At 38.5% G+C, this 7,137-nt stretch overlaps 1 protein-coding gene across 1 annotated transcript in view; it reads right to left on the bottom strand.

Annotated features, from left to right (window-relative positions):
* CEND1 (cell cycle exit and neuronal differentiation 1) overlaps positions 1-6,765 on the bottom strand; it is a 15,122-nt gene extending 8,357 nt beyond the window's left edge. The window contains exon 1 of the mRNA XM_082270809.1: positions 6,441-6,765. The gene's annotated coding sequence lies outside the window, so the exon portion shown is untranslated. The remainder of the gene's footprint in view (positions 1-6,440) is intronic.
* Positions 6,766-7,137: the final 372 nt, after the last annotated feature.

Here is a 7,137-nt window from a genome sequence, read left to right as displayed (position 1 = left end):
AGTAGATTCCCCTGTTTCCCCTTGTATTAGGCAGTGGTAAAGTATTGCCTGTCTACTATCACCCCACCATTCCTTCTCACTGCCAGCATCCCAACCCTCCACCTCACCAACCCCTCCTTTTCCTCATATTATTCCTCTGCCTTTTGCTGTCTTGTGGCATTCCACATGCTTGTAAAGGGCAAGGATGGCCATCTGTGCAAAGTAACGGGAACTAACCATGATTGCCAGCTTCTCAATGCCTTTTTTTGACACTCCCTTGCCTAGGAACATTAAAAATTACCAAAGTTGATTATCAAGATTTGCACCTAATAGTATTACCTATAAAGGTGTCCCTCTGCAGGGGAGTTGATAATTTCACAATAATATTTCTTCAGTTAACAAAGATATAGTAGGAACCACTTTTCAGTCTTTCTGAAGTAGTAAGGTTGGCTGTTTTTATTGCTGTTGGTTTAAGCTAGAAAATAGTTTTGTTAAAGATATGAAGCTAACTATCTTTATAGATGTAGCACCCTCTAGCTAGTGAGCTAGGTAGAAAAAGGTTTTGTTAGTGTAGGAAAATGTTGCTTGGCTGAGAGCCAGGCCTGGGTTGAATCTGGATCAGGGTTGAGTGACTCAGGGAGGCTGGATGATTCTCAAGCAGAATCTCTGGTGCCTCCCCTTGCTTTCTGGAACTTTGACAAACCTTGGAGAAGCTTCCAGAAGTAGTAATGGAGGCTAGGAGGAGCTGTTTGGCATATTTATGAGGGCCCAAACCAATCCCCATCCTCATAAATAAGCATGAGTCATGCCAGCAGGGGCAGTCAGGTAGAAGACAGAGATGCAGTGCTGAGAAGACTGTCGAAGACCCTTGCAGGGTGCCCCTTAGTCTGGGGGGTGACCTCTGGCCTGAGGCTCAGGTGCTGGAGGGACCCTCTACAAACACACTGAGGAATCCTCTCCTGGAGGCACAGGAGCAAGTGTGAGGATAGCAGGAGCAGGTCAGCACATCTGGGAAATCCCCTGAGAAGTCAGCCGGGTGGGCTAGTAAGTGCGCAGTCTGGGAGGACTGTGGGAAGATTGTTAGTCTGGGACAACTGTGCCGGAGAAGTTAGCCAGGAGGGCTAGTGAAAGGGACAGCTTCAGCCAGGCAGGCTGGCAGTGCCTGAAGAGGTAGTGCTGGAATCAGTAGCCACAGGGACGTATTCTGGACACCGACTTTTTGCTACACACCAAGGGGCCTCAGATTCCTGCATGTAATGGGCTGATGCTCTAAATCTGAGTGCTTTTCCTCAGATTTACAAACAGTGTGCCAGCTGGAATTCTGCAAGTAAGTGTGCTAGAGGCAGTGAGGAGTGTATATAGACTGTATATAGGAGAAGTTGTCCCTGAAGTTGTTTAAAGTCAAATTGGCATCCCATTATTCCCAATCCCCATCCAAGTTATAATCCCTCAACAAAACAAAAAAAAAAAATAAGTACTGGAATGTTCTTTGACTCTGAGTGCCTGTGGAAGTTCGGTGTGCCTGTGGGATCCAATTTAATTTAGTAAGGGGGTGCGCTATATAGATACAGAGCACTGTTTAGGGAGTACACCATGATTTTAAAATACATTTTGACTAAAATGCTATTCACACTTATTTTACAGTAGGTCACAGGATTTGTATAAGATTACGATTACGATGGCTTGTTTTGCTAGACCCTGTTATTATGGCCAAACACATTGATATGCAATTTACTAAAGCAGTAGACAATGCTCATAGGAAATTTATGTTCAAGCAAACATGCTCTACTCTTTTAGTAAATTAATCCCAAAAATGCAAAGATTTTATTGTTTCAAATATTCTGTTTAAAAAAAATAATGTGAAATAACAAAGATAGAAATCAATTTGGTAAAGTTTGATTGGCTTTTCTGTCAAGATCCATTGTCCCTATCTGGTGAAAATGGTTGTTTGTAAGCAGGTGCAGTTAGATAGTCTGTCACTAGTTGTCTCTTTTCCAGAATAGAGGGGTACTAAGGAATTATGTAAGTGAGTTTTGGGTCCCCTTTTAGACAAAGCCTTCCTGTAGCAATGTCATAGGTGTAATCATTAGCCGTAATAAAGCCTAGATGGGAGGAATTCTAGGTATGGGGCATGGGTGGGGGCAGACACCCCACACTTATTTAGATGTGGTCAGCTACGGCACAGGCCCTGCATATAGCAGAAGGCTTTGAGTGAGATCCATACCCAATTAGTCCAATACCCAGAAAAGTCAGCTTTAGTCCTTCTTGCCAGCACATAGTGTAAGTGGACAAGGAACATGATCTAACTGGATTGGAAGTTGGATGCAAAAGGTCTTTTAGGCCAGACCTGTGTTCTCTGGAAAACATACTAATGCCCCTGGGACTTCTAGTGACACCTGGGCGAAGTGTACCGAATCCGGAGGTGCAGCTGCTGCAGTCTTGTCTATGGAATGATATGAAGGGAGTCATGAGCTGTATGTATAAAGCCTAATGGGCAAGTCAGAGTCCTCTAAGTGAGTACTGATGATCCTAGGAAGTAATCGACTAACATCAGGGAGCTAGATCCCAATGCTGTGGTGCTCCCAAACTGAGGGTGGAGGTATTAAGGGGAGATGGTTTGTCAGTGATATGTAATGTGCGGCTTTCACAATTGACCGGTTTGGACCATCCACCTTATGTAATTTGTGAAATATAGCAAGCACCAACAGATAGTATGGCTATGTGATGTGATATATCACTGCCATCCTTGAAGAACAAAAGTAAAGTGTGGAAAACCCTATTACTTGTGTGGACATTCACTTCTTATGAATATAAAGGCTAATGGCTGGGTATGTCGTGGGAAGGCCCATGGAAAGGAGTTGGGCATAATATGGTGAAGGCTAATAACTACCAGCTGTAGTCCTATCCAAGAAGAGCTTGGGTGATTTGGTCCCAACAGTCAGCCAATCAGAGTCCTCCATACATGCTTACTGATCAAACTTACTGCAATCATATTCTGAAAGATATGACTGTTTTTTTAAAAAAAACATTATAAGGAAATATTGTATTGTATGTAGGGTCACCGTAATTTCTCTCCATTTTCTTTTCATAAGAATTCATTTTGTTCCCTGTTCATTGGTACATTATTAGGCAAAATAATTAACTTTATCTCACAAGTTTGGGGCTTTTGACACAAGTTTGGGGCTTTTGCCCTGTTCAACTAGTTCATATCTCCAAGCATCCTCAGAAACCTGCATGAGGTATTTCAAAAAATCTGTGGTTTAATAAGGCAATATAAGATTTTTTATTGGCACCACTACTAACTCAAAACTGTGCTTTGGGTTCAAAGTAGTATGCTCACATTTTGCAGTGGATTTTAGTATTCCATATAGAGATAATGAAGACTAGACAGCCCCAAGGAACTCACATCAGTCAAACCAATCCTTTTGGCCAAGGTCAGAAATAATTACCATACTGCCAGCCCAGACTTGGTCAGAATATACAGCCAGATTAAGAGGTTGTTTTCCTGATTGATCAAGCAAGGCCCAATACAGAAACACATGTCAAATATACCTATCATCTGCCCAGAACTAGTATACTTTGGAAAATATTGAATGTATAGAAAATCTATAGGACACAAAAAAAGAGGCCTGTGCTTGGGTCACAGAAAACAATTCAGAAATCCCCAGATTATATGAAGCCCCATACTTTATCAATTTATTCTAAAATGGTAACACAGATCATGGATACTTCAGGCATTCATCTAAATGGAAGCAGTGGGTACTTGAAGGTCACCTTAGAATAGCAGATGTGCAGCAAGGTCCTTTTATCAGAATACCATTCATGATTTATAAATAAACTATGTTACATCACTTTTAAAATGTATATAATCATCTGTAGCATCCTTTTTTTCCACAGACATCCGGGAGCGCTTTTAATCAATGAATTTTATGTGGCACTTTAACCAGAGTCCCAGTACTTCCTTTTCTGTCTTCCCCAGGGCTCATCAAGTGCTTTTATTGTATCCATGAATATCTATTAATAAATAATTGTGCATAATTCCTCTAAGAGGAATTAACTCAGCGATGAAAAGAGCCCTTCCAGTTCTGAAATATGACAATAAACTATATATAGCTTTTTGGATTTTTTTCTTCTTATATCAATACAATAATTCCATAAATGATGAATATCAACTTTGTTAAACACAAAATAGTTATTTATTTTTTCAGTTTTCTGTATTTTTTATTAAAATCCTTAAACTAATCTATAAATTACACATTTATAAATCTGCTCTTGTATATATTTATGAACAAATATCAATTTGTCTGAAACAAACCTAAAAATTAGGTAGTATGAAATGAATCAGGTTCCATATGTACTTTCTACCAGGGGCCTCCAACTGTAGCAAACAACTGATTAGTTACCATGGGGAATGGTGTTATTTTTGTAAAGTGAGCCCATTTATCCTCTGATTTATGACTTAATGCAACAACTGTTATTTCCTTAAAATATAGGCCTGAACTTACAATGTATTTACACTTTTGCTGTCAAATTTGGGAAAACTCCACTATGTGTTTATGTGTTCACATTCACACTGCATATCTACATTTTTCAAATATTTCTTAGCTTTTATATGTTTATCTAAGCCTAGCTTCTACATCTTTAAATCGTTGTTAGGACAGACAGTGGTCGAAGCTGGTTTACAACTAATAATGATATCTGTCAGCATAGTACAGAAAGGGTCAATTATGGCAAACGTAGCTCCCCATCCACCTCATAAAGAGAACTAAGTAAACATTTTTTATGCAAATTTGGCTGCAAAAGTGGAAATACACTTTAGTGCAATTATTCTACTGTGAGATAATAAAAGGAAAAGCTTTGCAATATATTTAATAAGAACAAAGTGTAGAAGCCTCTGGCTAGCATTTATAAATAATCATTCATGAATCTGACTGCAGTAATTGTTACAAAGCTGATCCATAATTTAGTTACAAAGCCTTACTGTGCATCATTGCTCTAGGTTACTTAATAAAACTCTTTGAACTACGAGTTATCAGGAGATAAATGTTATTTTGGCTGAATAAAGAAACTGCATAAGGGAGGAGCCAGAAACCAGTGAAAATTTTTAAAAAGGCAATAAAATATCACTACTGGCATTTCCTCTTCATTCCCTTTTAGATTATAACCTAGGCAACAACTGCTGGAGGGTCTAATTTCACAGCAGCAATGCAAAACCTGCTCACGTTTCTCCTTTTTTTAGAGAACAGTCACAAGAGCACTGCCAGGCATAGTGAGACCCGACTCATGTTACTTTAACTGGGAATACGGAAGGCTTACGTCATTATCTACGGATAAGCCAGATGGGCCTTCTTCGAAAAACTTAGTCTTGTAAATGTTCCAGCACACTGGGGTTAATATTATGCAGCCATCTGTAAACTGCAGTTACAAAGTCACCTCTGCCAATGTCCTTCCTAGTACAATAGATAACTACCATATATAAGGTTGCCTTATGTACAGGGCCTTGATTCTTAAAGTGATGATCATCTGTAAATTCTTGGCAAATTTACAAGAAAGTGACATTGTTTTATACATCTGCTGCAGACATATAGGTGAACTAACTGCTATGAAATATTTGAGGTTGATAACACTTAGCATTGGTTACAGTAATATTAAATTTGCACCCAGTCAAATTCTTAGTAATGCAAATAACATTTAACATATCACATATTAATAATTCACATTGTTTTATTTGTATTTTATTAGATCTAGTCTGCTCATGTGAAGTCAATGTGGTTCTTAAATAGAAAATATTATAAACTAACACTTTTAAAAAAAAAAAAAATACCTGTTTTAAAAATCATCACTATCATCAGTCATCATGAAGAAAAATATTCATTGCTTGGCATGTATTCGGCTCAATTCACAAAGCTAATTCACCAGGATAAGGACACTTATATTTAAAAAAATGACAGTTATTTCCAGCTGAGATTTAAAAATGACAGTTATTTCCAGCTGAGATTTAAAAATGACAGTTACTTGGTTGCGATAACGATTTTTATCCTTGCACATTGTGAACTGAACCTATTATGAGCAGAATAGCTGACAAACATTAGACCATAACAAAGTCATTTGTCATAATATGACTAGCAGTAACATGTCCAGGGATTTGCAGCATGTTTCCCCCCCAGGATGTTGTAGAACTGTAAGTCCCAGCAAGTCAGGATAAGCTAATATGTTCAAGCTTATCATAGAAGAACACTTTTGCAACAACTAGAAAGCATAGTTTTGTGTCATCCATCCTAGAATAATAAAGTAAAAATAATAAAGTAACGTAATAAGCTGTTTAAAACATGATATATAAAAAAATAATTTATGTGAATGTGGTGTTTGTATGTAATGTTATGGACACATAAGACATAGCCACCTTTAATAAACTAAAATAAAGTCTGTTATCTTCTTTAAAGAAATATATCATACGTTACCTTCCAGCTTCACCACTTTGCAACGCAGAGGATGCTCTGCAGGACCCAACCTGGGAGTTTCCCACAATGCCTCACTCGCTGCTGCAGCAATGAGAGGGGGGTAGAGAGGAAAGACTGTCCAATCACAAGCTTGATAGATATTGCGTTACAACTGTACCATCCTAGAAAACACATAGGGGGGAAGGGGATAATCTTTCACTTGCTCTGAGCTGCAATTACGAGACTCTAGAATGGTGTCATGCAGAAACTCAGCCTGTGCTGTTTAATGAAAGATAAAATCACCAGTGGGAAAATGAATGGAATTATTTATTCCACCTATTTTCCTGAAAGTGGATGTGACCTTGTCGTTGTACAAGGGGAAGGAAAGCATGACTCAGGGCTAGTGATGTAGACGACACGTCATTGTTTCCATGGGAACCGTTGCTTAGTGACAGAACTTACTAGGCCGTAATGGCTGATCTCCTGAGCTGTGCAGTCACAGCAGTCAGTGGATGCTGGCAGTATGGATTATAAGGACTCTTCATAGATGGATGTTATAGAAAGAAACAGACACCATAGAAGTAACACCAACCTAATGTCTAAAACATAGACAGCAGCTTCAACAATGTGTAATGTGTTGCATGCCACCATATTATATTCTTATATATTAAGCAAATAAAGTTTACTCTCTGCATTAACAAAATAAAGAAAGTATTTA

Source organism: Pelophylax lessonae (genome assembly GCF_965119305.1).
Source record: "Pelophylax lessonae genome assembly, chromosome: 10".
In the NCBI taxonomy this organism is placed as follows: domain Eukaryota; kingdom Metazoa; phylum Chordata; class Amphibia; order Anura; family Ranidae; genus Pelophylax; species Pelophylax lessonae.
Note: the sequence above shows the minus strand (reverse complement) of the source record. Positions and strands in the feature narration are given on the sequence as shown.